Source organism: Eubalaena glacialis, unplaced genomic scaffold (assembly GCF_028564815.1).
Source record: "Eubalaena glacialis isolate mEubGla1 unplaced genomic scaffold, mEubGla1.1.hap2.+ XY scaffold_797, whole genome shotgun sequence".
In the NCBI taxonomy this organism is placed as follows: Eukaryota; Metazoa; Chordata; class Mammalia; order Artiodactyla; family Balaenidae; genus Eubalaena; species Eubalaena glacialis.
In genome coordinates, this window is record NW_026871698.1 from 1 (window position 1) to 25,958 (window position 25,958).

At 72.5% G+C, this 25,958-nt stretch overlaps 8 non-coding genes and 17 pseudogenes across 8 annotated transcripts; all 25 read left to right on the plus strand.

Moving 5' to 3' along the window:
• Positions 1 to 943: 943 nt before the first annotated feature.
• LOC133083868 (5S ribosomal RNA) lies at positions 944 to 1,062 on the plus strand (annotated as a pseudogene).
• A 911-nt stretch (positions 1,063 to 1,973) lies between these two features.
• On the plus strand, positions 1,974 to 2,092 carry LOC133083878 (5S ribosomal RNA; annotated as a pseudogene).
• A 910-nt stretch (positions 2,093 to 3,002) lies between these two features.
• On the plus strand, positions 3,003 to 3,121 carry LOC133083835 (5S ribosomal RNA). The gene has a single exon (XR_009699304.1). It is a non-coding gene; the product is annotated as a 5S ribosomal RNA (ribosomal RNA).
• A 917-nt stretch (positions 3,122 to 4,038) lies between these two features.
• On the plus strand, positions 4,039 to 4,157 carry LOC133083869 (5S ribosomal RNA; annotated as a pseudogene).
• A 911-nt stretch (positions 4,158 to 5,068) lies between these two features.
• On the plus strand, positions 5,069 to 5,187 carry LOC133083879 (5S ribosomal RNA; annotated as a pseudogene).
• A 910-nt stretch (positions 5,188 to 6,097) lies between these two features.
• Positions 6,098 to 6,216, plus strand: LOC133083852 (5S ribosomal RNA). The gene has a single exon (XR_009699315.1). It is a non-coding gene; the product is annotated as a 5S ribosomal RNA (ribosomal RNA).
• A 917-nt stretch (positions 6,217 to 7,133) lies between these two features.
• Positions 7,134 to 7,252, plus strand: LOC133083870 (5S ribosomal RNA; annotated as a pseudogene).
• A 911-nt stretch (positions 7,253 to 8,163) lies between these two features.
• On the plus strand, positions 8,164 to 8,282 carry LOC133083880 (5S ribosomal RNA; annotated as a pseudogene).
• A 910-nt stretch (positions 8,283 to 9,192) lies between these two features.
• On the plus strand, positions 9,193 to 9,311 carry LOC133083864 (5S ribosomal RNA). The gene has a single exon (XR_009699321.1). It is a non-coding gene; the product is annotated as a 5S ribosomal RNA (ribosomal RNA).
• A 917-nt stretch (positions 9,312 to 10,228) lies between these two features.
• Positions 10,229 to 10,347, plus strand: LOC133083859 (5S ribosomal RNA; annotated as a pseudogene).
• Positions 10,348 to 11,258: 911 nt separating this feature from the next.
• On the plus strand, positions 11,259 to 11,377 carry LOC133083881 (5S ribosomal RNA; annotated as a pseudogene).
• Positions 11,378 to 12,287: 910 nt separating this feature from the next.
• LOC133083875 (5S ribosomal RNA) lies at positions 12,288 to 12,406 on the plus strand. Its single transcript, XR_009699322.1, has one exon. It is a non-coding gene; the product is annotated as a 5S ribosomal RNA (ribosomal RNA).
• Positions 12,407 to 13,323: 917 nt separating this feature from the next.
• Positions 13,324 to 13,442, plus strand: LOC133083871 (5S ribosomal RNA; annotated as a pseudogene).
• A 911-nt stretch (positions 13,443 to 14,353) lies between these two features.
• On the plus strand, positions 14,354 to 14,472 carry LOC133083882 (5S ribosomal RNA; annotated as a pseudogene).
• A 910-nt stretch (positions 14,473 to 15,382) lies between these two features.
• Positions 15,383 to 15,501, plus strand: LOC133083886 (5S ribosomal RNA). The gene has a single exon (XR_009699323.1). It is a non-coding gene; the product is annotated as a 5S ribosomal RNA (ribosomal RNA).
• Positions 15,502 to 16,418: 917 nt separating this feature from the next.
• Positions 16,419 to 16,537, plus strand: LOC133083872 (5S ribosomal RNA; annotated as a pseudogene).
• Positions 16,538 to 17,448: 911 nt separating this feature from the next.
• Positions 17,449 to 17,567, plus strand: LOC133083883 (5S ribosomal RNA; annotated as a pseudogene).
• A 910-nt stretch (positions 17,568 to 18,477) lies between these two features.
• On the plus strand, positions 18,478 to 18,596 carry LOC133083841 (5S ribosomal RNA). The gene has a single exon (XR_009699305.1). It is a non-coding gene; the product is annotated as a 5S ribosomal RNA (ribosomal RNA).
• Positions 18,597 to 19,513: 917 nt separating this feature from the next.
• On the plus strand, positions 19,514 to 19,632 carry LOC133083873 (5S ribosomal RNA; annotated as a pseudogene).
• Positions 19,633 to 20,543: 911 nt separating this feature from the next.
• On the plus strand, positions 20,544 to 20,662 carry LOC133083884 (5S ribosomal RNA; annotated as a pseudogene).
• A 910-nt stretch (positions 20,663 to 21,572) lies between these two features.
• LOC133083854 (5S ribosomal RNA) lies at positions 21,573 to 21,691 on the plus strand. Its single transcript, XR_009699317.1, has one exon. It is a non-coding gene; the product is annotated as a 5S ribosomal RNA (ribosomal RNA).
• A 917-nt stretch (positions 21,692 to 22,608) lies between these two features.
• LOC133083860 (5S ribosomal RNA) lies at positions 22,609 to 22,727 on the plus strand (annotated as a pseudogene).
• A 911-nt stretch (positions 22,728 to 23,638) lies between these two features.
• LOC133083885 (5S ribosomal RNA) lies at positions 23,639 to 23,757 on the plus strand (annotated as a pseudogene).
• Positions 23,758 to 24,667: 910 nt separating this feature from the next.
• LOC133083856 (5S ribosomal RNA) lies at positions 24,668 to 24,786 on the plus strand. The gene has a single exon (XR_009699318.1). It is a non-coding gene; the product is annotated as a 5S ribosomal RNA (ribosomal RNA).
• Positions 24,787 to 25,703: 917 nt separating this feature from the next.
• LOC133083861 (5S ribosomal RNA) lies at positions 25,704 to 25,822 on the plus strand (annotated as a pseudogene).
• Positions 25,823 to 25,958: the final 136 nt, after the last annotated feature.

Here is a 25,958-nt window from a genome sequence, read left to right on the forward strand (position 1 = left end):
CCTGGGAATACCGGGTGCTGTAGGCTTTTTGCCTCCCGCTCCGCCTTCTCCTTTAGTCGCCCGCCGCCTCCGCCCCCGCCCCCGCCCCCGCCCCCGCCGGGCACCGCTGCAGGCCCCACCTCCTCCGGCCCCTCCCACCACAGCGCGCCAGAGGGGGCGCTCTCCGCCTGCCTGGCCGGCCAGGCGGCCAGAAGGCGGCCCTGGAAGGCAGCCGCATCCCAGCCGCTCCCGGGGTGGCTGGCCTGAACCCAGACTCCGCCTCAGGCCCGGGTGCCGGCCGTGCGGCCCGCGAGCCCCTTGACCTGCACCTGGCCGCCCCCACTAGCGCCCAGCCCCGGCGCAGCCACCTATCTGCCGGTGTGTCTCTCCACAGCTCCCTCCGGAAAAAGCCCCCCCTCCGCCGTTTCGCCACGGCCGAGTGCGGGAGCGGGGTCGTGGGCCAGGACTCGTTCTCCGAACCGGCCGACCACTAGGCACCGGGAACAGTGCTCGGCAGTTGGCGTGGATGCAAGTGTGGCCTTGCTGGCTGTAATGGGCCATGCCAACACAATGGTGGCTCCCAGTGGATTCGGGGCAACTGCCGTCGGGCAGGAGGGCCGGCCCGGCCACGGCTAGGTTGTGCCTAGCACTGCGTGAGTGGACAGGGTTGGTAATGCCCGAGGGACCTAGGGCCAAGGGACATTAAGCCTCCGGGGCCACGTCCTTGTGAGCATCAAGCGGGACCTGGGGCGGAGCGCCAAGCACCTACGGGCCTGGAGGATCCCGCCTGACCTGAGCTGCGAGGTCGCCCTTGACTATGCAACCCCTGGGTCCCTGAGGCCTCCTGTCGCCAGCCTGGGCGGGCGGCAGGGCCTTGCTGAAGAGGGCTGACCGCCGAGCAGGGAGCAAGTCGCCAGCACCAGCGAAGCAAAGCCTCAAGAGGCACCCCGTGGCCCCGGCTGCCCTCTAAGGCCATACCACCCTGAACGTGCCCCATCTCGTCTGATCGCGGAAGCTAAGCAGGGTCGGGCCTGGTTAGTACTTGGATGGGAGACCGCCTGGGAATACCGGGTGCTGTAGGCTTTTTGCCTCCCGCTCCGCCTTCTCCTTTAGTCGCCCGCCGCCTCCGCCGCCGCCCCCGCCCCCGCCGAGCAGCGCTGCAGGCCCCACCTCCTCCGGCCCCTCCCACCACAGCGCGCCAGAGGGGGCGCTCCGCGCCGGCCTGGCCGGCCAGGCGGCCAGAAGGCGGCCCTGGAAGGCAGCCGCCACCCCAGCCGCTCCCGTGGTGGCTGGCCCGGACCCAGACTCCGCCGCAGGCCGGGGTGCCGTCCGTGCGGCCCACGAAGCCCTCGACCTGCACTTGGCCGCCCCCACCGGAGCCCAGCCGCGCCGCAGCCCCCTGTCTGCCCGTGTGTATCTCCACAGCTCCCTCCGGAAAAAGCCCACGCTCCGCCGTTTCGCCACGGCCGGGGGCGGGAGCGGGGGCGGGGGCTGGGACCGGTTCGCTGGGCTGGCTAGACACCAGGCGCCGGGTCCTGTGCTCGGCGGGTGGCGTGGGGGCAAGGGTGGCCTTGCTGGGGCTAAGGGGCCGTGCCGGCTCAATGGTGGCTCCCAGTGGGTTAAGGGCCGACTGCCGTCGGGCAGGAGGGCCGGCCAGGCCGTGGCTGGGCTGCGCCTAGCACTGTGTGGATTGACAGGGTGGGGAATGCACAAGGGACCGAGGGCCACAGGCCCTTAAGCCTCCGGGGCCAAGTCCTGTGAGCGTTGAGCGGCTCTGGGGCGGAGGGCCAAGCGCCTACAGGCCTGGAGGGTCCCGCCTGACCTGAGCTGCGAAGTCGCCCACAACTCCACCACCCCCGGGCCCTCGAGGCCTCCTGTCGCTTGCCTGGGCGGACGGCAGGGCCGCGCCGGAGAGGGTTGGCTGCCGGGCTGGCGGTGAGTCGCCAGCACCAGCGAAGCTAAGCCTCAAGAGGCACACCGTGGCCCCCGCTGCATTCTACGGCCACACCTCCCTGAACGCACCACACCTCGTCTGATCTCGGAAGCTAATCAGGGTCTGGCCTGTTTCGTACCTGGATGGGAGACCACATGGGAATACCGAGTGCTGTAGGCTTTTTTGCCTCCCGCTCCGCCTTGACATTTAGTGGCCCGCGGCCGAGGCCGCCTCCGCCCCCGCTGAGCACCGCTGCAGGCCTCACCTCCTCACGTCCCTCCCAACACAGCGCGCCGGAGGGATCGCTCCCCGCCGAGCTGGCTGGACATGCGGCCAGAATGCGGCCCTGGAAGGCAGCCGCCACCCCAGCCGCTCCCGTGGTGGCTGGCCCGGACCCAGACTCCGCCGCAGGCCGGGGTGCCGTCCGTGCGGCCCGCGAGGCCCTCGACCTGCACTTGGCCGCCCCCACCGGAGCCCAGCCGCGCCGCAGCCCCCTGTCTGCCCGTGTGTCTCTCCACAGCTCCCTCCGGAAAAAGCCCCCCCCTCCGCCGTTTCGCCACGGCCGGGGGCGGGAGCGGGGGCGGGGGCCGGGGCCGCTTCTCCGGGCCTGCCGGCCACCAGGGCCGGGGTCCTGTGCTCGGCGGGCGGCGTGGGGGCAAGGGGGGGCCTTGCTGGGGCTAAGGGGCCGTGCCCACTCCATGGTGGCTCCCAGTGGCTTCGGGCCAGCTGCTGCCCGGCCGGAGGGCCGGCCCGGCCGTGGCCGGGCTGCGCCTAACTCCGCGTGGGCGGGCAGGGGGGGATGCCCAAGGGACCGCGGCCGCCGGGCCCTGAAGCCTCCGGGGCCGCGTCCCTGTGAGCGTCGAGCGGGATCTGCGGCGGGGCGCCAAGCGCCGACGGGCCTGGAGCGTCCCGCCCGCCCTGGGCTGCGAGGTGGCCCACCACTCCGCCACCCCCGGGTCCCCGAGGCCTCCTGTCGCCTGCCTGGGCGGGCGGCAGGGCCCTGCCGGAGAGGGCTGGCCGCCGGCATGGCGGTAAGGCGCAGGCGCCAGCGAAGCTGGGCCTCAAGAGGCACCGCGCGGGCCCCTCCTGCGTCTACGGCCATACCACCCTGAACGCGCCCGATCTCGTCTGATCTCGGAAGCTAAGCAGGGTCGGGCCTGGTTAGTACTTGGATGGGAGACCGCCTGGGAATACCGGGTGCTGTAGGCTTTTTGCCTCCCGCTCCGCCTTCTCCTTTAGTCGCCCGCCGCCTCCGCCCCCGCCCCCGCCCCCGCCCCCGCCGGGCACCGCTGCAGGCCCCACCTCCTCCGGCCCCTCCCACCACAGCGCGCCAGAGGGGGCGCTCTCCGCCTGCCTGGCCGGCCAGGCGGCCAGAAGGCGGCCCTGGAAGGCAGCCGCATCCCAGCCGCTCCCGGGGTGGCTGGCCTGAACCCAGACTCCGCCTCAGGCCCGGGTGCCGGCCGTGCGGCCCGCGAGCCCCTTGACCTGCACCTGGCCGCCCCCACTAGCGCCCAGCCCCGGCGCAGCCACCTATCTGCCGGTGTGTCTCTCCACAGCTCCCTCCGGAAAAAGCCCCCCCTCCGCCGTTTCGCCACGGCCGAGTGCGGGAGCGGGGTCGTGGGCCAGGACTCGTTCTCCGAACCGGCCGACCACTAGGCACCGGGAACAGTGCTCGGCAGTTGGCGTGGATGCAAGTGTGGCCTTGCTGGCTGTAATGGGCCATGCCAACACAATGGTGGCTCCCAGTGGATTCGGGGCAACTGCCGTCGGGCAGGAGGGCCGGCCCGGCCACGGCTAGGTTGTGCCTAGCACTGCGTGAGTGGACAGGGTTGGTAATGCCCGAGGGACCTAGGGCCAAGGGACATTAAGCCTCCGGGGCCACGTCCTTGTGAGCATCAAGCGGGACCTGGGGCGGAGCGCCAAGCACCTACGGGCCTGGAGGATCCCGCCTGACCTGAGCTGCGAGGTCGCCCTTGACTATGCAACCCCTGGGTCCCTGAGGCCTCCTGTCGCCAGCCTGGGCGGGCGGCAGGGCCTTGCTGAAGAGGGCTGACCGCCGAGCAGGGAGCAAGTCGCCAGCACCAGCGAAGCAAAGCCTCAAGAGGCACCCCGTGGCCCCGGCTGCCCTCTAAGGCCATACCACCCTGAACGTGCCCCATCTCGTCTGATCGCGGAAGCTAAGCAGGGTCGGGCCTGGTTAGTACTTGGATGGGAGACCGCCTGGGAATACCGGGTGCTGTAGGCTTTTTGCCTCCCGCTCCGCCTTCTCCTTTAGTCGCCCGCCGCCTCCGCCGCCGCCCCCGCCCCCGCCGAGCAGCGCTGCAGGCCCCACCTCCTCCGGCCCCTCCCACCACAGCGCGCCAGAGGGGGCGCTCCGCGCCGGCCTGGCCGGCCAGGCGGCCAGAAGGCGGCCCTGGAAGGCAGCCGCCACCCCAGCCGCTCCCGTGGTGGCTGGCCCGGACCCAGACTCCGCCGCAGGCCGGGGTGCCGTCCGTGCGGCCCACGAAGCCCTCGACCTGCACTTGGCCGCCCCCACCGGAGCCCAGCCGCGCCGCAGCCCCCTGTCTGCCCGTGTGTATCTCCACAGCTCCCTCCGGAAAAAGCCCACGCTCCGCCGTTTCGCCACGGCCGGGGGCGGGAGCGGGGGCGGGGGCTGGGACCGGTTCGCTGGGCTGGCTAGACACCAGGCGCCGGGTCCTGTGCTCGGCGGGTGGCGTGGGGGCAAGGGTGGCCTTGCTGGGGCTAAGGGGCCGTGCCGGCTCAATGGTGGCTCCCAGTGGGTTAAGGGCCGACTGCCGTCGGGCAGGAGGGCCGGCCAGGCCGTGGCTGGGCTGCGCCTAGCACTGTGTGGATTGACAGGGTGGGGAATGCACAAGGGACCGAGGGCCACAGGCCCTTAAGCCTCCGGGGCCAAGTCCTGTGAGCGTTGAGCGGCTCTGGGGCGGAGGGCCAAGCGCCTACAGGCCTGGAGGGTCCCGCCTGACCTGAGCTGCGAAGTCGCCCACAACTCCACCACCCCCGGGCCCTCGAGGCCTCCTGTCGCTTGCCTGGGCGGACGGCAGGGCCGCGCCGGAGAGGGTTGGCTGCCGGGCTGGCGGTGAGTCGCCAGCACCAGCGAAGCTAAGCCTCAAGAGGCACACCGTGGCCCCCGCTGCATTCTACGGCCACACCTCCCTGAACGCACCACACCTCGTCTGATCTCGGAAGCTAATCAGGGTCTGGCCTGTTTCGTACCTGGATGGGAGACCACATGGGAATACCGAGTGCTGTAGGCTTTTTTGCCTCCCGCTCCGCCTTGACATTTAGTGGCCCGCGGCCGAGGCCGCCTCCGCCCCCGCTGAGCACCGCTGCAGGCCTCACCTCCTCACGTCCCTCCCAACACAGCGCGCCGGAGGGATCGCTCCCCGCCGAGCTGGCTGGACATGCGGCCAGAATGCGGCCCTGGAAGGCAGCCGCCACCCCAGCCGCTCCCGTGGTGGCTGGCCCGGACCCAGACTCCGCCGCAGGCCGGGGTGCCGTCCGTGCGGCCCGCGAGGCCCTCGACCTGCACTTGGCCGCCCCCACCGGAGCCCAGCCGCGCCGCAGCCCCCTGTCTGCCCGTGTGTCTCTCCACAGCTCCCTCCGGAAAAAGCCCCCCCCTCCGCCGTTTCGCCACGGCCGGGGGCGGGAGCGGGGGCGGGGGCCGGGGCCGCTTCTCCGGGCCTGCCGGCCACCAGGGCCGGGGTCCTGTGCTCGGCGGGCGGCGTGGGGGCAAGGGGGGGCCTTGCTGGGGCTAAGGGGCCGTGCCCACTCCATGGTGGCTCCCAGTGGCTTCGGGCCAGCTGCTGCCCGGCCGGAGGGCCGGCCCGGCCGTGGCCGGGCTGCGCCTAACTCCGCGTGGGCGGGCAGGGGGGGATGCCCAAGGGACCGCGGCCGCCGGGCCCTGAAGCCTCCGGGGCCGCGTCCCTGTGAGCGTCGAGCGGGATCTGCGGCGGGGCGCCAAGCGCCGACGGGCCTGGAGCGTCCCGCCCGCCCTGGGCTGCGAGGTGGCCCACCACTCCGCCACCCCCGGGTCCCCGAGGCCTCCTGTCGCCTGCCTGGGCGGGCGGCAGGGCCCTGCCGGAGAGGGCTGGCCGCCGGCATGGCGGTAAGGCGCAGGCGCCAGCGAAGCTGGGCCTCAAGAGGCACCGCGCGGGCCCCTCCTGCGTCTACGGCCATACCACCCTGAACGCGCCCGATCTCGTCTGATCTCGGAAGCTAAGCAGGGTCGGGCCTGGTTAGTACTTGGATGGGAGACCGCCTGGGAATACCGGGTGCTGTAGGCTTTTTGCCTCCCGCTCCGCCTTCTCCTTTAGTCGCCCGCCGCCTCCGCCCCCGCCCCCGCCCCCGCCCCCGCCGGGCACCGCTGCAGGCCCCACCTCCTCCGGCCCCTCCCACCACAGCGCGCCAGAGGGGGCGCTCTCCGCCTGCCTGGCCGGCCAGGCGGCCAGAAGGCGGCCCTGGAAGGCAGCCGCATCCCAGCCGCTCCCGGGGTGGCTGGCCTGAACCCAGACTCCGCCTCAGGCCCGGGTGCCGGCCGTGCGGCCCGCGAGCCCCTTGACCTGCACCTGGCCGCCCCCACTAGCGCCCAGCCCCGGCGCAGCCACCTATCTGCCGGTGTGTCTCTCCACAGCTCCCTCCGGAAAAAGCCCCCCCTCCGCCGTTTCGCCACGGCCGAGTGCGGGAGCGGGGTCGTGGGCCAGGACTCGTTCTCCGAACCGGCCGACCACTAGGCACCGGGAACAGTGCTCGGCAGTTGGCGTGGATGCAAGTGTGGCCTTGCTGGCTGTAATGGGCCATGCCAACACAATGGTGGCTCCCAGTGGATTCGGGGCAACTGCCGTCGGGCAGGAGGGCCGGCCCGGCCACGGCTAGGTTGTGCCTAGCACTGCGTGAGTGGACAGGGTTGGTAATGCCCGAGGGACCTAGGGCCAAGGGACATTAAGCCTCCGGGGCCACGTCCTTGTGAGCATCAAGCGGGACCTGGGGCGGAGCGCCAAGCACCTACGGGCCTGGAGGATCCCGCCTGACCTGAGCTGCGAGGTCGCCCTTGACTATGCAACCCCTGGGTCCCTGAGGCCTCCTGTCGCCAGCCTGGGCGGGCGGCAGGGCCTTGCTGAAGAGGGCTGACCGCCGAGCAGGGAGCAAGTCGCCAGCACCAGCGAAGCAAAGCCTCAAGAGGCACCCCGTGGCCCCGGCTGCCCTCTAAGGCCATACCACCCTGAACGTGCCCCATCTCGTCTGATCGCGGAAGCTAAGCAGGGTCGGGCCTGGTTAGTACTTGGATGGGAGACCGCCTGGGAATACCGGGTGCTGTAGGCTTTTTGCCTCCCGCTCCGCCTTCTCCTTTAGTCGCCCGCCGCCTCCGCCGCCGCCCCCGCCCCCGCCGAGCAGCGCTGCAGGCCCCACCTCCTCCGGCCCCTCCCACCACAGCGCGCCAGAGGGGGCGCTCCGCGCCGGCCTGGCCGGCCAGGCGGCCAGAAGGCGGCCCTGGAAGGCAGCCGCCACCCCAGCCGCTCCCGTGGTGGCTGGCCCGGACCCAGACTCCGCCGCAGGCCGGGGTGCCGTCCGTGCGGCCCACGAAGCCCTCGACCTGCACTTGGCCGCCCCCACCGGAGCCCAGCCGCGCCGCAGCCCCCTGTCTGCCCGTGTGTATCTCCACAGCTCCCTCCGGAAAAAGCCCACGCTCCGCCGTTTCGCCACGGCCGGGGGCGGGAGCGGGGGCGGGGGCTGGGACCGGTTCGCTGGGCTGGCTAGACACCAGGCGCCGGGTCCTGTGCTCGGCGGGTGGCGTGGGGGCAAGGGTGGCCTTGCTGGGGCTAAGGGGCCGTGCCGGCTCAATGGTGGCTCCCAGTGGGTTAAGGGCCGACTGCCGTCGGGCAGGAGGGCCGGCCAGGCCGTGGCTGGGCTGCGCCTAGCACTGTGTGGATTGACAGGGTGGGGAATGCACAAGGGACCGAGGGCCACAGGCCCTTAAGCCTCCGGGGCCAAGTCCTGTGAGCGTTGAGCGGCTCTGGGGCGGAGGGCCAAGCGCCTACAGGCCTGGAGGGTCCCGCCTGACCTGAGCTGCGAAGTCGCCCACAACTCCACCACCCCCGGGCCCTCGAGGCCTCCTGTCGCTTGCCTGGGCGGACGGCAGGGCCGCGCCGGAGAGGGTTGGCTGCCGGGCTGGCGGTGAGTCGCCAGCACCAGCGAAGCTAAGCCTCAAGAGGCACACCGTGGCCCCCGCTGCATTCTACGGCCACACCTCCCTGAACGCACCACACCTCGTCTGATCTCGGAAGCTAATCAGGGTCTGGCCTGTTTCGTACCTGGATGGGAGACCACATGGGAATACCGAGTGCTGTAGGCTTTTTTGCCTCCCGCTCCGCCTTGACATTTAGTGGCCCGCGGCCGAGGCCGCCTCCGCCCCCGCTGAGCACCGCTGCAGGCCTCACCTCCTCACGTCCCTCCCAACACAGCGCGCCGGAGGGATCGCTCCCCGCCGAGCTGGCTGGACATGCGGCCAGAATGCGGCCCTGGAAGGCAGCCGCCACCCCAGCCGCTCCCGTGGTGGCTGGCCCGGACCCAGACTCCGCCGCAGGCCGGGGTGCCGTCCGTGCGGCCCGCGAGGCCCTCGACCTGCACTTGGCCGCCCCCACCGGAGCCCAGCCGCGCCGCAGCCCCCTGTCTGCCCGTGTGTCTCTCCACAGCTCCCTCCGGAAAAAGCCCCCCCCTCCGCCGTTTCGCCACGGCCGGGGGCGGGAGCGGGGGCGGGGGCCGGGGCCGCTTCTCCGGGCCTGCCGGCCACCAGGGCCGGGGTCCTGTGCTCGGCGGGCGGCGTGGGGGCAAGGGGGGGCCTTGCTGGGGCTAAGGGGCCGTGCCCACTCCATGGTGGCTCCCAGTGGCTTCGGGCCAGCTGCTGCCCGGCCGGAGGGCCGGCCCGGCCGTGGCCGGGCTGCGCCTAACTCCGCGTGGGCGGGCAGGGGGGGATGCCCAAGGGACCGCGGCCGCCGGGCCCTGAAGCCTCCGGGGCCGCGTCCCTGTGAGCGTCGAGCGGGATCTGCGGCGGGGCGCCAAGCGCCGACGGGCCTGGAGCGTCCCGCCCGCCCTGGGCTGCGAGGTGGCCCACCACTCCGCCACCCCCGGGTCCCCGAGGCCTCCTGTCGCCTGCCTGGGCGGGCGGCAGGGCCCTGCCGGAGAGGGCTGGCCGCCGGCATGGCGGTAAGGCGCAGGCGCCAGCGAAGCTGGGCCTCAAGAGGCACCGCGCGGGCCCCTCCTGCGTCTACGGCCATACCACCCTGAACGCGCCCGATCTCGTCTGATCTCGGAAGCTAAGCAGGGTCGGGCCTGGTTAGTACTTGGATGGGAGACCGCCTGGGAATACCGGGTGCTGTAGGCTTTTTGCCTCCCGCTCCGCCTTCTCCTTTAGTCGCCCGCCGCCTCCGCCCCCGCCCCCGCCCCCGCCCCCGCCGGGCACCGCTGCAGGCCCCACCTCCTCCGGCCCCTCCCACCACAGCGCGCCAGAGGGGGCGCTCTCCGCCTGCCTGGCCGGCCAGGCGGCCAGAAGGCGGCCCTGGAAGGCAGCCGCATCCCAGCCGCTCCCGGGGTGGCTGGCCTGAACCCAGACTCCGCCTCAGGCCCGGGTGCCGGCCGTGCGGCCCGCGAGCCCCTTGACCTGCACCTGGCCGCCCCCACTAGCGCCCAGCCCCGGCGCAGCCACCTATCTGCCGGTGTGTCTCTCCACAGCTCCCTCCGGAAAAAGCCCCCCCTCCGCCGTTTCGCCACGGCCGAGTGCGGGAGCGGGGTCGTGGGCCAGGACTCGTTCTCCGAACCGGCCGACCACTAGGCACCGGGAACAGTGCTCGGCAGTTGGCGTGGATGCAAGTGTGGCCTTGCTGGCTGTAATGGGCCATGCCAACACAATGGTGGCTCCCAGTGGATTCGGGGCAACTGCCGTCGGGCAGGAGGGCCGGCCCGGCCACGGCTAGGTTGTGCCTAGCACTGCGTGAGTGGACAGGGTTGGTAATGCCCGAGGGACCTAGGGCCAAGGGACATTAAGCCTCCGGGGCCACGTCCTTGTGAGCATCAAGCGGGACCTGGGGCGGAGCGCCAAGCACCTACGGGCCTGGAGGATCCCGCCTGACCTGAGCTGCGAGGTCGCCCTTGACTATGCAACCCCTGGGTCCCTGAGGCCTCCTGTCGCCAGCCTGGGCGGGCGGCAGGGCCTTGCTGAAGAGGGCTGACCGCCGAGCAGGGAGCAAGTCGCCAGCACCAGCGAAGCAAAGCCTCAAGAGGCACCCCGTGGCCCCGGCTGCCCTCTAAGGCCATACCACCCTGAACGCGCCCCATCTCGTCTGATCGCGGAAGCTAAGCAGGGTCGGGCCTGGTTAGTACTTGGATGGGAGACCGCCTGGGAATACCGGGTGCTGTAGGCTTCTTGCCTCCCGCTCCGCCTTCTCCTTTAGTCGCCCGCCGCCTCCGCCGCCGCCCCCGCCCCCGCCGAGCAGCGCTGCAGGCCCCACCTCCTCCGGCCCCTCCCACCACAGCGCGCCAGAGGGGGCGCTCCGCGCCGGCCTGGCCGGCCAGGCGGCCAGAAGGCGGCCCTGGAAGGCAGCCGCCACCCCAGCCGCTCCCGTGGTGGCTGGCCCGGACCCAGACTCCGCCGCAGGCCGGGGTGCCGTCCGTGCGGCCCACGAAGCCCTCGACCTGCACTTGGCCGCCCCCACCGGAGCCCAGCCGCGCCGCAGCCCCCTGTCTGCCCGTGTGTATCTCCACAGCTCCCTCCGGAAAAAGCCCACGCTCCGCCGTTTCGCCACGGCCGGGGGCGGGAGCGGGGGCGGGGGCTGGGACCGGTTCGCTGGGCTGGCTAGACACCAGGCGCCGGGTCCTGTGCTCGGCGGGTGGCGTGGGGGCAAGGGTGGCCTTGCTGGGGCTAAGGGGCCGTGCCGGCTCAATGGTGGCTCCCAGTGGGTTAAGGGCCGACTGCCGTCGGGCAGGAGGGCCGGCCAGGCCGTGGCTGGGCTGCGCCTAGCACTGTGTGGATTGACAGGGTGGGGAATGCACAAGGGACCGAGGGCCACAGGCCCTTAAGCCTCCGGGGCCAAGTCCTGTGAGCGTTGAGCGGCTCTGGGGCGGAGGGCCAAGCGCCTACAGGCCTGGAGGGTCCCGCCTGACCTGAGCTGCGAAGTCGCCCACAACTCCACCACCCCCGGGCCCTCGAGGCCTCCTGTCGCTTGCCTGGGCGGACGGCAGGGCCGCGCCGGAGAGGGTTGGCTGCCGGGCTGGCGGTGAGTCGCCAGCACCAGCGAAGCTAAGCCTCAAGAGGCACACCGTGGCCCCCGCTGCATTCTACGGCCACACCTCCCTGAACGCACCACACCTCGTCTGATCTCGGAAGCTAATCAGGGTCTGGCCTGTTTCGTACCTGGATGGGAGACCACATGGGAATACCGAGTGCTGTAGGCTTTTTTGCCTCCCGCTCCGCCTTGACATTTAGTGGCCCGCGGCCGAGGCCGCCTCCGCCCCCGCTGAGCACCGCTGCAGGCCTCACCTCCTCACGTCCCTCCCAACACAGCGCGCCGGAGGGATCGCTCCCCGCCGAGCTGGCTGGACATGCGGCCAGAATGCGGCCCTGGAAGGCAGCCGCCACCCCAGCCGCTCCCGTGGTGGCTGGCCCGGACCCAGACTCCGCCGCAGGCCGGGGTGCCGTCCGTGCGGCCCGCGAGGCCCTCGACCTGCACTTGGCCGCCCCCACCGGAGCCCAGCCGCGCCGCAGCCCCCTGTCTGCCCGTGTGTCTCTCCACAGCTCCCTCCGGAAAAAGCCCCCCCCTCCGCCGTTTCGCCACGGCCGGGGGCGGGAGCGGGGGCGGGGGCCGGGGCCGCTTCTCCGGGCCTGCCGGCCACCAGGGCCGGGGTCCTGTGCTCGGCGGGCGGCGTGGGGGCAAGGGGGGGCCTTGCTGGGGCTAAGGGGCCGTGCCCACTCCATGGTGGCTCCCAGTGGCTTCGGGCCAGCTGCTGCCCGGCCGGAGGGCCGGCCCGGCCGTGGCCGGGCTGCGCCTAACTCCGCGTGGGCGGGCAGGGGGGGATGCCCAAGGGACCGCGGCCGCCGGGCCCTGAAGCCTCCGGGGCCGCGTCCCTGTGAGCGTCGAGCGGGATCTGCGGCGGGGCGCCAAGCGCCGACGGGCCTGGAGCGTCCCGCCCGCCCTGGGCTGCGAGGTGGCCCACCACTCCGCCACCCCCGGGTCCCCGAGGCCTCCTGTCGCCTGCCTGGGCGGGCGGCAGGGCCCTGCCGGAGAGGGCTGGCCGCCGGCATGGCGGTAAGGCGCAGGCGCCAGCGAAGCTGGGCCTCAAGAGGCACCGCGCGGGCCCCTCCTGCGTCTACGGCCATACCACCCTGAACGCGCCCGATCTCGTCTGATCTCGGAAGCTAAGCAGGGTCGGGCCTGGTTAGTACTTGGATGGGAGACCGCCTGGGAATACCGGGTGCTGTAGGCTTTTTGCCTCCCGCTCCGCCTTCTCCTTTAGTCGCCCGCCGCCTCCGCCCCCGCCCCCGCCCCCGCCCCCGCCGGGCACCGCTGCAGGCCCCACCTCCTCCGGCCCCTCCCACCACAGCGCGCCAGAGGGGGCGCTCTCCGCCTGCCTGGCCGGCCAGGCGGCCAGAAGGCGGCCCTGGAAGGCAGCCGCATCCCAGCCGCTCCCGGGGTGGCTGGCCTGAACCCAGACTCCGCCTCAGGCCCGGGTGCCGGCCGTGCGGCCCGCGAGCCCCTTGACCTGCACCTGGCCGCCCCCACTAGCGCCCAGCCCCGGCGCAGCCACCTATCTGCCGGTGTGTCTCTCCACAGCTCCCTCCGGAAAAAGCCCCCTCTCCGCCGTTTCGCCACGGCCGAGTGCGGGAGCGGGGTCGTGGGCCAGGACTCGTTCTCCGAACCGGCCGACCACTAGGCACCGGGAACAGTGCTCGGCAGTTGGCGTGGATGCAAGTGTGGCCTTGCTGGCTGTAATGGGCCATGCCAACACAATGGTGGCTCCCAGTGGATTCGGGGCAACTGCCGTCGGGCAGGAGGGCCGGCCCGGCCACGGCTAGGTTGTGCCTAGCACTGCGTGAGTGGACAGGGTTGGTAATGCCCGAGGGACCTAGGGCCAAGGGACATTAAGCCTCCGGGGCCACGTCCTTGTGAGCATCAAGCGGGACCTGGGGCGGAGCGCCAAGCACCTACGGGCCTGGAGGATCCCGCCTGACCTGAGCTGCGAGGTCGCCCTTGACTATGCAACCCCTGGGTCCCTGAGGCCTCCTGTCGCCAGCCTGGGCGGGCGGCAGGGCCTTGCTGAAGAGGGCTGACCGCCGAGCAGGGAGCAAGTCGCCAGCACCAGCGAAGCAAAGCCTCAAGAGGCACCCCGTGGCCCCGGCTGCCCTCTAAGGCCATACCACCCTGAACGTGCCCCATCTCGTCTGATCGCGGAAGCTAAGCAGGGTCGGGCCTGGTTAGTACTTGGATGGGAGACCGCCTGGGAATACCGGGTGCTGTAGGCTTTTTGCCTCCCGCTCCGCCTTCTCCTTTAGTCGCCCGCCGCCTCCGCCGCCGCCCCCGCCCCCGCCGAGCAGCGCTGCAGGCCCCACCTCCTCCGGCCCCTCCCACCACAGCGCGCCAGAGGGGGCGCTCCGCGCCGGCCTGGCCGGCCAGGCGGCCAGAAGGCGGCCCTGGAAGGCAGCCGCCACCCCAGCCGCTCCCGTGGTGGCTGGCCCGGACCCAGACTCCGCCGCAGGCCGGGGTGCCGTCCGTGCGGCCCACGAAGCCCTCGACCTGCACTTGGCCGCCCCCACCGGAGCCCAGCCGCGCCGCAGCCCCCTGTCTGCCCGTGTGTATCTCCACAGCTCCCTCCGGAAAAAGCCCACGCTCCGCCGTTTCGCCACGGCCGGGGGCGGGAGCGGGGGCGGGGGCTGGGACCGGTTCGCTGGGCTGGCTAGACACCAGGCGCCGGGTCCTGTGCTCGGCGGGTGGCGTGGGGGCAAGGGTGGCCTTGCTGGGGCTAAGGGGCCGTGCCGGCTCAATGGTGGCTCCCAGTGGGTTAAGGGCCGACTGCCGTCGGGCAGGAGGGCCGGCCAGGCCGTGGCTGGGCTGCGCCTAGCACTGTGTGGATTGACAGGGTGGGGAATGCACAAGGGACCGAGGGCCACAGGCCCTTAAGCCTCCGGGGCCAAGTCCTGTGAGCGTTGAGCGGCTCTGGGGCGGAGGGCCAAGCGCCTACAGGCCTGGAGGGTCCCGCCTGACCTGAGCTGCGAAGTCGCCCACAACTCCACCACCCCCGGGCCCTCGAGGCCTCCTGTCGCTTGCCTGGGCGGACGGCAGGGCCGCGCCGGAGAGGGTTGGCTGCCGGGCTGGCGGTGAGTCGCCAGCACCAGCGAAGCTAAGCCTCAAGAGGCACACCGTGGCCCCCGCTGCATTCTACGGCCACACCTCCCTGAACGCACCACACCTCGTCTGATCTCGGAAGCTAATCAGGGTCTGGCCTGTTTCGTACCTGGATGGGAGACCACATGGGAATACCGAGTGCTGTAGGCTTTTTTGCCTCCCGCTCCGCCTTGACATTTAGTGGCCCGCGGCCGAGGCCGCCTCCGCCCCCGCTGAGCACCGCTGCAGGCCTCACCTCCTCACGTCCCTCCCAACACAGCGCGCCGGAGGGATCGCTCCCCGCCGAGCTGGCTGGACATGCGGCCAGAATGCGGCCCTGGAAGGCAGCCGCCACCCCAGCCGCTCCCGTGGTGGCTGGCCCGGACCCAGACTCCGCCGCAGGCCGGGGTGCCGTCCGTGCGGCCCGCGAGGCCCTCGACCTGCACTTGGCCGCCCCCACCGGAGCCCAGCCGCGCCGCAGCCCCCTGTCTGCCCGTGTGTCTCTCCACAGCTCCCTCCGGAAAAAGCCCCCCCCTCCGCCGTTTCGCCACGGCCGGGGGCGGGAGCGGGGGCGGGGGCCGGGGCCGCTTCTCCGGGCCTGCCGGCCACCAGGGCCGGGGTCCTGTGCTCGGCGGGCGGCGTGGGGGCAAGGGGGGGCCTTGCTGGGGCTAAGGGGCCGTGCCCACTCCATGGTGGCTCCCAGTGGCTTCGGGCCAGCTGCTGCCCGGCCGGAGGGCCGGCCCGGCCGTGGCCGGGCTGCGCCTAACTCCGCGTGGGCGGGCAGGGGGGGATGCCCAAGGGACCGCGGCCGCCGGGCCCTGAAGCCTCCGGGGCCGCGTCCCTGTGAGCGTCGAGCGGGATCTGCGGCGGGGCGCCAAGCGCCGACGGGCCTGGAGCGTCCCGCCCGCCCTGGGCTGCGAGGTGGCCCACCACTCCGCCACCCCCGGGTCCCCGAGGCCTCCTGTCGCCTGCCTGGGCGGGCGGCAGGGCCCTGCCGGAGAGGGCTGGCCGCCGGCATGGCGGTAAGGCGCAGGCGCCAGCGAAGCTGGGCCTCAAGAGGCACCGCGCGGGCCCCTCCTGCGTCTACGGCCATACCACCCTGAACGCGCCCGATCTCGTCTGATCTCGGAAGCTAAGCAGGGTCGGGCCTGGTTAGTACTTGGATGGGAGACCGCCTGGGAATACCGGGTGCTGTAGGCTTTTTGCCTCCCGCTCCGCCTTCTCCTTTAGTCGCCCGCCGCCTCCGCCCCCGCCCCCGCCCCCGCCCCCGCCGGGCACCGCTGCAGGCCCCACCTCCTCCGGCCCCTCCCACCACAGCGCGCCAGAGGGGGCGCTCTCCGCCTGCCTGGCCGGCCAGGCGGCCAGAAGGCGGCCCTGGAAGGCAGCCGCATCCCAGCCGCTCCCGGGGTGGCTGGCCTGAACCCAGACTCCGCCTCAGGCCCGGGTGCCGGCCGTGCGGCCCGCGAGCCCCTTGACCTGCACCTGGCCGCCCCCACTAGCGCCCAGCCCCGGCGCAGCCACCTATCTGCCGGTGTGTCTCTCCACAGCTCCCTCCGGAAAAAGCCCCCCCTCCGCCGTTTCGCCACGGCCGAGTGCGGGAGCGGGGTCGTGGGCCAGGACTCGTTCTCCGAACCGGCCGACCACTAGGCACCGGGAACAGTGCTCGGCAGTTGGCGTGGATGCAAGTGTGGCCTTGCTGGCTGTAATGGGCCATGCCAACACAATGGTGGCTCCCAGTGGATTCGGGGCAACTGCCGTCGGGCAGGAGGGCCGGCCCGGCCACGGCTAGGTTGTGCCTAGCACTGCGTGAGTGGACAGGGTTGGTAATGCCCGAGGGACCTAGGGCCAAGGGACATTAAGCCTCCGGGGCCACGTCCTTGTGAGCATCAAGCGGGACCTGGGGCGGAGCGCCAAGCACCTACGGGCCTGGAGGATCCCGCCTGACCTGAGCTGCGAGGTCGCCCTTGACTATGCAACCCCTGGGTCCCTGAGGCCTCCTGTCGCCAGCCTGGGCGGGCGGCAGGGCCTTGCTGAAGAGGGCTGACCGCCGAGCAGGGAGCAAGTCGCCAGCACCAGCGAAGCAAAGCCTCAAGAGGCACCCCGTGGCCCCGGCTGCCCTCTAAGGCCATACCACCCTGAACGTGCCCCATCTCGTCTGATCGCGGAAGCTAAGCAGGGTCGGGCCTGGTTAGTACTTGGATGGGAGACCGCCTGGGAATACCGGGTGCTGTAGGCTTTTTGCCTCCCGCTCCGCCTTCTCCTTTAGTCGCCCGCCGCCTCCGCCGCCGCCCCCGCCCCCGCCGAGCAGCGCTGCAGGCCCCACCTCCTCCGGCCCCTCCCACCACAGCGCGCCAGAGGGGGCGCTCCGCGCCGGCCTGGCCGGCCAGGCGGCCAGAAGGCGGCCCTGGAAGGCAGCCGCCACCCCAGCCGCTCCCGTGGTGGCTGGCCCGGACCCAGACTCCGCCGCAGGCCGGGGTGCCGTCCGTGCGGCCCACGAAGCCCTCGACCTGCACTTGGCCGCCCCCACCGGAGCCCAGCCGCGCCGCAGCCCCCTGTCTGCCCGTGTGTATCTCCACAGCTCCCTCCGGAAAAAGCCCACGCTCCGCCGTTTCGCCACGGCCGGGGGCGGGAGCGGGGGCGGGGGCTGGGACCGGTTCGCTGGGCTGGCTAGACACCAGGCGCCGGGTCCTGTGCTCGGCGGGTGGCGTGGGGGCAAGGGTGGCCTTGCTGGGGCTAAGGGGCCGTGCCGGCTCAATGGTGGCTCCCAGTGGGTTAAGGGCCGACTGCCGTCGGGCAGGAGGGCCGGCCAGGCCGTGGCTGGGCTGCGCCTAGCACTGTGTGGATTGACAGGGTGGGGAATGCACAAGGGACCGAGGGCCACAGGCCCTTAAGCCTCCGGGGCCAAGTCCTGTGAGCGTTGAGCGGCTCTGGGGCGGAGGGCCAAGCGCCTACAGGCCTGGAGGGTCCCGCCTGACCTGAGCTGCGAAGTCGCCCACAACTCCACCACCCCCGGGCCCTCGAGGCCTCCTGTCGCTTGCCTGGGCGGACGGCAGGGCCGCGCCGGAGAGGGTTGGCTGCCGGGCTGGCGGTGAGTCGCCAGCACCAGCGAAGCTAAGCCTCAAGAGGCACACCGTGGCCCCCGCTGCATTCTACGGCCACACCTCCCTGAACGCACCACACCTCGTCTGATCTCGGAAGCTAATCAGGGTCTGGCCTGTTTCGTACCTGGATGGGAGACCACATGGGAATACCGAGTGCTGTAGGCTTTTTTGCCTCCCGCTCCGCCTTGACATTTAGTGGCCCGCGGCCGAGGCCGCCTCCGCCCCCGCTGAGCACCGCTGCAGGCCTCACCTCCTCACGTCCCTCCCAACACAGCGCGCCGGAGGGATCGCTCCCCGCCGAGCTGGCTGGACATGCGGCCAGAATGCGGCCCTGGAAGGCAGCCGCCACCCCAGCCGCTCCCGTGGTGGCTGGCCCGGACCCAGACTCCGCCGCAGGCCGGGGTGCCGTCCGTGCGGCCCGCGAGGCCCTCGACCTGCACTTGGCCGCCCCCACCGGAGCCCAGCCGCGCCGCAGCCCCCTGTCTGCCCGTGTGTCTCTCCACAGCTCCCTCCGGAAAAAGCCCCCCCCTCCGCCGTTTCGCCACGGCCGGGGGCGGGAGCGGGGGCGGGGGCCGGGGCCGCTTCTCCGGGCCTGCCGGCCACCAGGGCCGGGGTCCTGTGCTCGGCGGGCGGCGTGGGGGCAAGGGGGGGCCTTGCTGGGGCTAAGGGGCCGTGCCCACTCCATGGTGGCTCCCAGTGGCTTCGGGCCAGCTGCTGCCCGGCCGGAGGGCCGGCCCGGCCGTGGCCGGGCTGCGCCTAACTCCGCGTGGGCGGGCAGGGGGGGATGCCCAAGGGACCGCGGCCGCCGGGCCCTGAAGCCTCCGGGGCCGCGTCCCTGTGAGCGTCGAGCGGGATCTGCGGCGGGGCGCCAAGCGCCGACGGGCCTGGAGCGTCCCGCCCGCCCTGGGCTGCGAGGTGGCCCACCACTCCGCCACCCCCGGGTCCCCGAGGCCTCCTGTCGCCTGCCTGGGCGGGCGGCAGGGCCCTGCCGGAGAGGGCTGGCCGCCGGCATGGCGGTAAGGCGCAGGCGCCAGCGAAGCTGGGCCTCAAGAGGCACCGCGCGGGCCCCTCCTGCGTCTACGGCCATACCACCCTGAACGCGCCCGATCTCGTCTGATCTCGGAAGCTAAGCAGGGTCGGGCCTGGTTAGTACTTGGATGGGAGACCGCCTGGGAATACCGGGTGCTGTAGGCTTTTTGCCTCCCGCTCCGCCTTCTCCTTTAGTCGCCCGCCGCCTCCGCCCCCGCCCCCGCCCCCGCCCCCGCCGGGCACCGCTGCAGGCCCCACCTCCTCCGGCCCCTCCCACCACAGCGCGCCAGAGGGGGCGCTCTCCGCCTGCCTGGCCGGCCAGGCGGCCAGAAGGCGGCCCTGGAAGGCAGCCGCATCCCAGCCGCTCCCGGGGTGGCTGGCCTGAACCCAGACTCCGCCTCAGGCCCGGGTGCCGGCCGTGCGGCCCGCGAGCCCCTTGACCTGCACCTGGCCGCCCCCACTAGCGCCCAGCCCCGGCGCAGCCACCTATCTGCCGGTGTGTCTCTCCACAGCTCCCTCCGGAAAAAGCCCCCCCTCCGCCGTTTCGCCACGGCCGAGTGCGGGAGCGGGGTCGTGGGCCAGGACTCGTTCTCCGAACCGGCCGACCACTAGGCACCGGGAACAGTGCTCGGCAGTTGGCGTGGATGCAAGTGTGGCCTTGCTGGCTGTAATGGGCCATGCCAACACAATGGTGGCTCCCAGTGGATTCGGGGCAACTGCCGTCGGGCAGGAGGGCCGGCCCGGCCACGGCTAGGTTGTGCCTAGCACTGCGTGAGTGGACAGGGTTGGTAATGCCCGAGGGACCTAGGGCCAAGGGACATTAAGCCTCCGGGGCCACGTCCTTGTGAGCATCAAGCGGGACCTGGGGCGGAGCGCCAAGCACCTACGGGCCTGGAGGATCCCGCCTGACCTGAGCTGCGAGGTCGCCCTTGACTATGCAACCCCTGGGTCCCTGAGGCCTCCTGTCGCCAGCCTGGGCGGGCGGCAGGGCCTTGCTGAAGAGGGCTGACCGCCGAGCAGGGAGCAAGTCGCCAGCACCAGCGAAGCAAAGCCTCAAGAGGCACCCCGTGGCCCCGGCTGCCCTCTAAGGCCATACCACCCTGAACGTGCCCCATCTCGTCTGATCGCGGAAGCTAAGCAGGGTCGGGCCTGGTTAGTACTTGGATGGGAGACCGCCTGGGAATACCGGGTGCTGTAGGCTTTTTGCCTCCCGCTCCGCCTTCTCCTTTAGTCGCCCGCCGCCTCCGCCGCCGCCCCCGCCCCCGCCGAGCAGCGCTGCAGGCCCCACCTCCTCCGGCCCCTCCCACCACAGCGCGCCAGAGGGGGCGCTCCGCGCCGGCCTGGCCGGCCAGGCGGCCAGAAGGCGGCCCTGGAAGGCAGCCGCCACCCCAGCCGCTCCCGTGGTGGCTGGCCCGGACCCAGACTCCGCCGCAGGCCGGGGTGCCGTCCGTGCGGCCCACGAAGCCCTCGACCTGCACTTGGCCGCCCCCACCGGAGCCCAGCCGCGCCGCAGCCCCCTGTCTGCCCGTGTGTATCTCCACAGCTCCCTCCGGAAAAAGCCCACGCTCCGCCGTTTCGCCACGGCCGGGGGCGGGAGCGGGGGCGGGGGCTGGGACCGGTTCGCTGGGCTGGCTAGACACCAGGCGCCGGGTCCTGTGCTCGGCGGGTGGCGTGGGGGCAAGGGTGGCCTTGCTGGGGCTAAGGGGCCGTGCCGGCTCAATGGTGGCTCCCAGTGGGTTAAGGGCCGACTGCCGTCGGGCAGGAGGGCCGGCCAGGCCGTGGCTGGGCTGCGCCTAGCACTGTGTGGATTGACAGGGTGGGGAATGCACAAGGGACCGAGGGCCACAGGCCCTTAAGCCTCCGGGGCCAAGTCCTGTGAGCGTTGAGCGGCTCTGGGGCGGAGGGCCAAGCGCCTACAGGCCTGGAGGGTCCCGCCTGACCTGAGCTGCGAAGTCGCCCACAACTCCACCACCCCCGGGCCCTCGAGGCCTCCTGTCGCTTGCCTGGGCGGACGGCAGGGCCGCGCCGGAGAGGGTTGGCTGCCGGGCTGGCGGTGAGTCGCCAGCACCAGCGAAGCTAAGCCTCAAGAGGCACACCGTGGCCCCCGCTGCATTCTACGGCCACACCTCCCTGAACGCACCACACCTCGTCTGATCTCGGAAGCTAATCAGGGTCTGGCCTGTTTCGTACCTGGATGGGAGACCACATGGGAATACCGAGTGCTGTAGGCTTTTTTGCCTCCCGCTCCGCCTTGACATTTAGTGGCCCGCGGCCGAGGCCGCCTCCGCCCCCGCTGAGCACCGCTGCAGGCCTCACCTCCTCACGTCCCTCCCAACACAGCGCGCCGGAGGGATCGCTCCCCGCCGAGCTGGCTGGACATGCGGCCAGAATGCGGCCCTGGAAGGCAGCCGCCACCCCAGCCGCTCCCGTGGTGGCTGGCCCGGACCCAGACTCCGCCGCAGGCCGGGGTGCCGTCCGTGCGGCCCGCGAGGCCCTCGACCTGCACTTGGCCGCCCCCACCGGAGCCCAGCCGCGCCGCAGCCCCCTGTCTGCCCGTGTGTCTCTCCACAGCTCCCTCCGGAAAAAGCCCCCCCCTCCGCCGTTTCGCCACGGCCGGGGGCGGGAGCGGGGGCGGGGGCCGGGGCCGCTTCTCCGGGCCTGCCGGCCACCAGGGCCGGGGTCCTGTGCTCGGCGGGCGGCGTGGGGGCAAGGGGGGGCCTTGCTGGGGCTAAGGGGCCGTGCCCACTCCATGGTGGCTCCCAGTGGCTTCGGGCCAGCTGCTGCCCGGCCGGAGGGCCGGCCCGGCCGTGGCCGGGCTGCGCCTAACTCCGCGTGGGCGGGCAGGGGGGGATGCCCAAGGGACCGCGGCCGCCGGGCCCTGAAGCCTCCGGGGCCGCGTCCCTGTGAGCGTCGAGCGGGATCTGCGGCGGGGCGCCAAGCGCCGACGGGCCTGGAGCGTCCCGCCCGCCCTGGGCTGCGAGGTGGCCCACCACTCCGCCACCCCCGGGTCCCCGAGGCCTCCTGTCGCCTGCCTGGGCGGGCGGCAGGGCCCTGCCGGAGAGGGCTGGCCGCCGGCATGGCGGTAAGGCGCAGGCGCCAGCGAAGCTGGGCCTCAAGAGGCACCGCGCGGGCCCCTCCTGCGTCTACGGCCATACCACCCTGAACGTGCCCGATCTCGTCTGATCTCGGAAGCTAAGCAGGGTCGGGCCTGGTTAGTACTTGGATGGGAGACCGCCTGGGAATACCGGGTGCTGTAGGCTTTTTGCCTCCCGCTCCGCCTTCTCCTTTAGTCGCCCGCCGCCTCCGCCCCCGCCCCCGCCCCCGCCCCCGCCGGGCACCGCTGCAGGCCCCACCTCCTCCGGCCCCTCCCACCACAGCGCGCCAGAGGGGGCGCTCTCCGCCTGCCTGGCCGGCCAGGCGGCCAGAAGGCGGCCCTGGAAGGCAGCCGCATCCCAGCCGCTCCCGGGGTGGCTGGCCTGAACCCAGACTCCGCCTCAGGCCCGGGTGCCGGCCGTGCGGCCCGCGAGCCCCTTGACCTGCACCTGGCCGCCCCCACTAGCGCCCAGCCCCGGCGCAGCCACCTATCTGCCGGTGTGTCTCTCCACAGCTCCCTCCGGAAAAAGCCCCCCCTCCGCCGTTTCGCCACGGCCGAGTGCGGGAGCGGGGTCGTGGGCCAGGACTCGTTCTCCGAACCGGCCGACCACTAGGCACCGGGAACAGTGCTCGGCAGTTGGCGTGGATGCAAGTGTGGCCTTGCTGGCTGTAATGGGCCATGCCAACACAATGGTGGCTCCCAGTGGATTCGGGGCAACTGCCGTCGGGCAGGAGGGCCGGCCCGGCCACGGCTAGGTTGTGCCTAGCACTGCGTGAGTGGACAGGGTTGGTAATGCCCGAGGGACCTAGGGCCAAGGGACATTAAGCCTCCGGGGCCACGTCCTTGTGAGCATCAAGCGGGACCTGGGGCGGAGCGCCAAGCACCTACGGGCCTGGAGGATCCCGCCTGACCTGAGCTGCGAGGTCGCCCTTGACTATGCAACCCCTGGGTCCCTGAGGCCTCCTGTCGCCAGCCTGGGCGGGCGGCAGGGCCTTGCTGAAGAGGGCTGACCGCCGAGCAGGGAGCAAGTCGCCAGCACCAGCGAAGCAAAGCCTCAAGAGGCACCCCGTGGCCCCGGCTGCCCTCTAAGGCCATACCACCCTGAACGCGCCCCATCTCGTCTGATCGCGGAAGCTAAGCAGGGTCGGGCCTGGTTAGTACTTGGATGGGAGACCGCCTGGGAATACCGGGTGCTGTAGGCTTCTTGCCTCCCGCTCCGCCTTCTCCTTTAGTCGCCCGCCGCCTCCGCCGCCGCCCCCGCCCCCGCCGAGCAGCGCTGCAGGCCCCACCTCCTCCGGCCCCTCCCACCACAGCGCGCCAGAGGGGGCGCTCCGCGCCGGCCTGGCCGGCCAGGCGGCCAGAAGGCGGCCCTGGAAGGCAGCCGCCACCCCAGCCGCTCCCGTGGTGGCTGGCCCGGACCCAGACTCCGCCGCAGGCCGGGGTGCCGTCCGTGCGGCCCACGAAGCCCTCGACCTGCACTTGGCCGCCCCCACCGGAGCCCAGCCGCGCCGCAGCCCCCTGTCTGCCCGTGTGTATCTCCACAGCTCCCTCCGGAAAAAGCCCACGCTCCGCCGTTTCGCCACGGCCGGGGGCGGGAGCGGGGGCGGGGGCTGGGACCGGTTCGCTGGGCTGGCTAGACACCAGGCGCCGGGTCCTGTGCTCGGCGGGTGGCGTGGGGGCAAGGGTGGCCTTGCTGGGGCTAAGGGGCCGTGCCGGCTCAATGGTGGCTCCCAGTGGGTTAAGGGCCGACTGCCGTCGGGCAGGAGGGCCGGCCAGGCCGTGGCTGGGCTGCGCCTAGCACTGTGTGGATTGACAGGGTGGGGAATGCACAAGGGACCGAGGGCCACAGGCCCTTAAGCCTCCGGGGCCAAGTCCTGTGAGCGTTGAGCGGCTCTGGGGCGGAGGGCCAAGCGCCTACAGGCCTGGAGGGTCCCGCCTGACCTGAGCTGCGAAGTCGCCCACAACTCCACCACCCCCGGGCCCTCGAGGCCTCCTGTCGCTTGCCTGGGCGGACGGCAGGGCCGCGCCGGAGAGGGTTGGCTGCCGGGCTGGCGGTGAGTCGCCAGCACCAGCGAAGCTAAGCCTCAAGAGGCACACCGTGGCCCCCGCTGCATTCTACGGCCACACCTCCCTGAACGCACCACACCTCGTCTGATCTCGGAAGCTAATCAGGGTCTGGCCTGTTTCGTACCTGGATGGGAGACCACATGGGAATACCGAGTGCTGTAGGCTTTTTTGCCTCCCGCTCCGCCTTGACATTTAGTGGCCCGCGGCCGAGGCCGCCTCCGCCCCCGCTGAGCACCGCTGCAGGCCTCACCTCCTCACGTCCCTCCCAACACAGCGCGCCGGAGGGATCGCTCCCCGCCGAGCTGGCTGGACATGCGGCCAGAATGCGGCCCTGGAAGGCAGCCGCCACCCCAGCCGCTCCCGTGGTGGCTGGCCCGGACCCAGACTCCGCCGCAGGCCGGGGTGCCGTCCGTGCGGCCCGCGAGGCCCTCGACCTGCACTTGGCCGCCCCCACCGGAGCCCAGCCGCGCCGCAGCCCCCTGTCTGCCCGTGTGTCTCTCCACAGCTCCCTCCGGAAAAAGCCCCCCCCTCCGCCGTTTCGCCACGGCCGGGGGCGGGAGCGGGGGCGGGGGCCGGGGCCGCTTCTCCGGGCCTGCCGGCCACCAGGGCCGGGGTCCTGTGCTCGGCGGGCGGCGTGGGGGCAAGGGGGGGCCTTGCTGGGGCTAAGGGGCCGTGCCCACTCCATGGTGGCTCCCAGTGGCTTCGGGCCAGCTGCTGCCCGGCCGGAGGGCCGGCCCGGCCGTGGCCGGGCTGCGCCTAACTCCGCGTGGGCGGGCAGGGGGGGATGCCCAAGGGACCGCGGCCGCCGGGCCCTGAAGCCTCCGGGGCCGCGTCCCTGTGAGCGTCGAGCGGGATCTGCGGCGGGGCGCCAAGCGCCGACGGGCCTGGAGCGTCCCGCCCGCCCTGGGCTGCGAGGTGGCCCACCACTCCGCCACCCCCGGGTCCCCGAGGCCTCCTGTCGCCTGCCTGGGCGGGCGGCAGGGCCCTGCCGGAGAGGGCTGGCCGCCGGCATGGCGGTAAGGCGCAGGCGCCAGCGAAGCTGGGCCTCAAGAGGCACCGCGCGGGCCCCTCCTGCGTCTACGGCCATACCACCCTGAACGTGCCCGATCTCGTCTGATCTCGGAAGCTAAGCAGGGTCGGGCCTGGTTAGTACTTGGATGGGAGACCGCCTGGGAATACCGGGTGCTGTAGGCTTTTTGCCTCCCGCTCCGCCTTCTCCTTTAGTCGCCCGCCGCCTCCGCCCCCGCCCCCGCCCCCGCCCCCGCCGGGCACCGCTGCAGGCCCCACCTCCTCCGGCCCCTCCCACCACAGCGCGCCAGAGGGGGCGCTCTCCGCCTGCCTGGCCGGCCAGGCGGCCAGAAGGCGGCCCTGGAAGGCAGCCGCATCCCAGCCGCTCCCGGGGTGGCTGGCCTGAACCCAGACTCCGCCTCAGGCCCGGGTGCCGGCCGTGCGGCCCGCGAGCCCCTTGACCTGCACCTGGCCGCCCCCACTAGCGCCCAGCCCCGGCGCAGCCACCTATCTGCCGGTGTGTCTCTCCACAGCTCCCTCCGGAAAAAGCCCCCCCTCCGCCGTTTCGCCACGGCCGAGTGCGGGAGCGGGGTCGTGGGCCAGGACTCGTTCTCCGAACCGGCCGACCACTAGGCACCGGGAACAGTGCTCGGCAGTTGGCGTGGATGCAAGTGTGGCCTTGCTGGCTGTAATGGGCCATGCCAACACAATGGTGGCTCCCAGTGGATTCGGGGCAACTGCCGTCGGGCAGGAGGGCCGGCCCGGCCACGGCTAGGTTGTGCCTAGCACTGCGTGAGTGGACAGGGTTGGTAATGCCCGAGGGACCTAGGGCCAAGGGACATTAAGCCTCCGGGGCCACGTCCTTGTGAGCATCAAGCGGGACCTGGGGCGGAGCGCCAAGCACCTACGGGCCTGGAGGATCCCGCCTGACCTGAGCTGCGAGGTCGCCCTTGACTATGCAACCCCTGGGTCCCTGAGGCCTCCTGTCGCCAGCCTGGGCGGGCGGCAGGGCCTTGCTGAAGAGGGCTGACCGCCGAGCAGGGAGCAAGTCGCCAGCACCAGCGAAGCAAAGCCTCAAGAGGCACCCCGTGGCCCCGGCTGCCCTCTAAGGCCATACCACCCTGAACGCGCCCCATCTCGTCTGATCGCGGAAGCTAAGCAGGGTCGGGCCTGGTTAGTACTTGGATGGGAGACCGCCTGGGAATACCGGGTGCTGTAGGCTTCTTGCCTCCCGCTCCGCCTTCTCCTTTAGTCGCCCGCCGCCTCCGCCGCCGCCCCCGCCCCCGCCGAGCAGCGCTGCAGGCCCCACCTCCTCCGGCCCCTCCCACCACAGCGCGCCAGAGGGGGCGCTCCGCGCC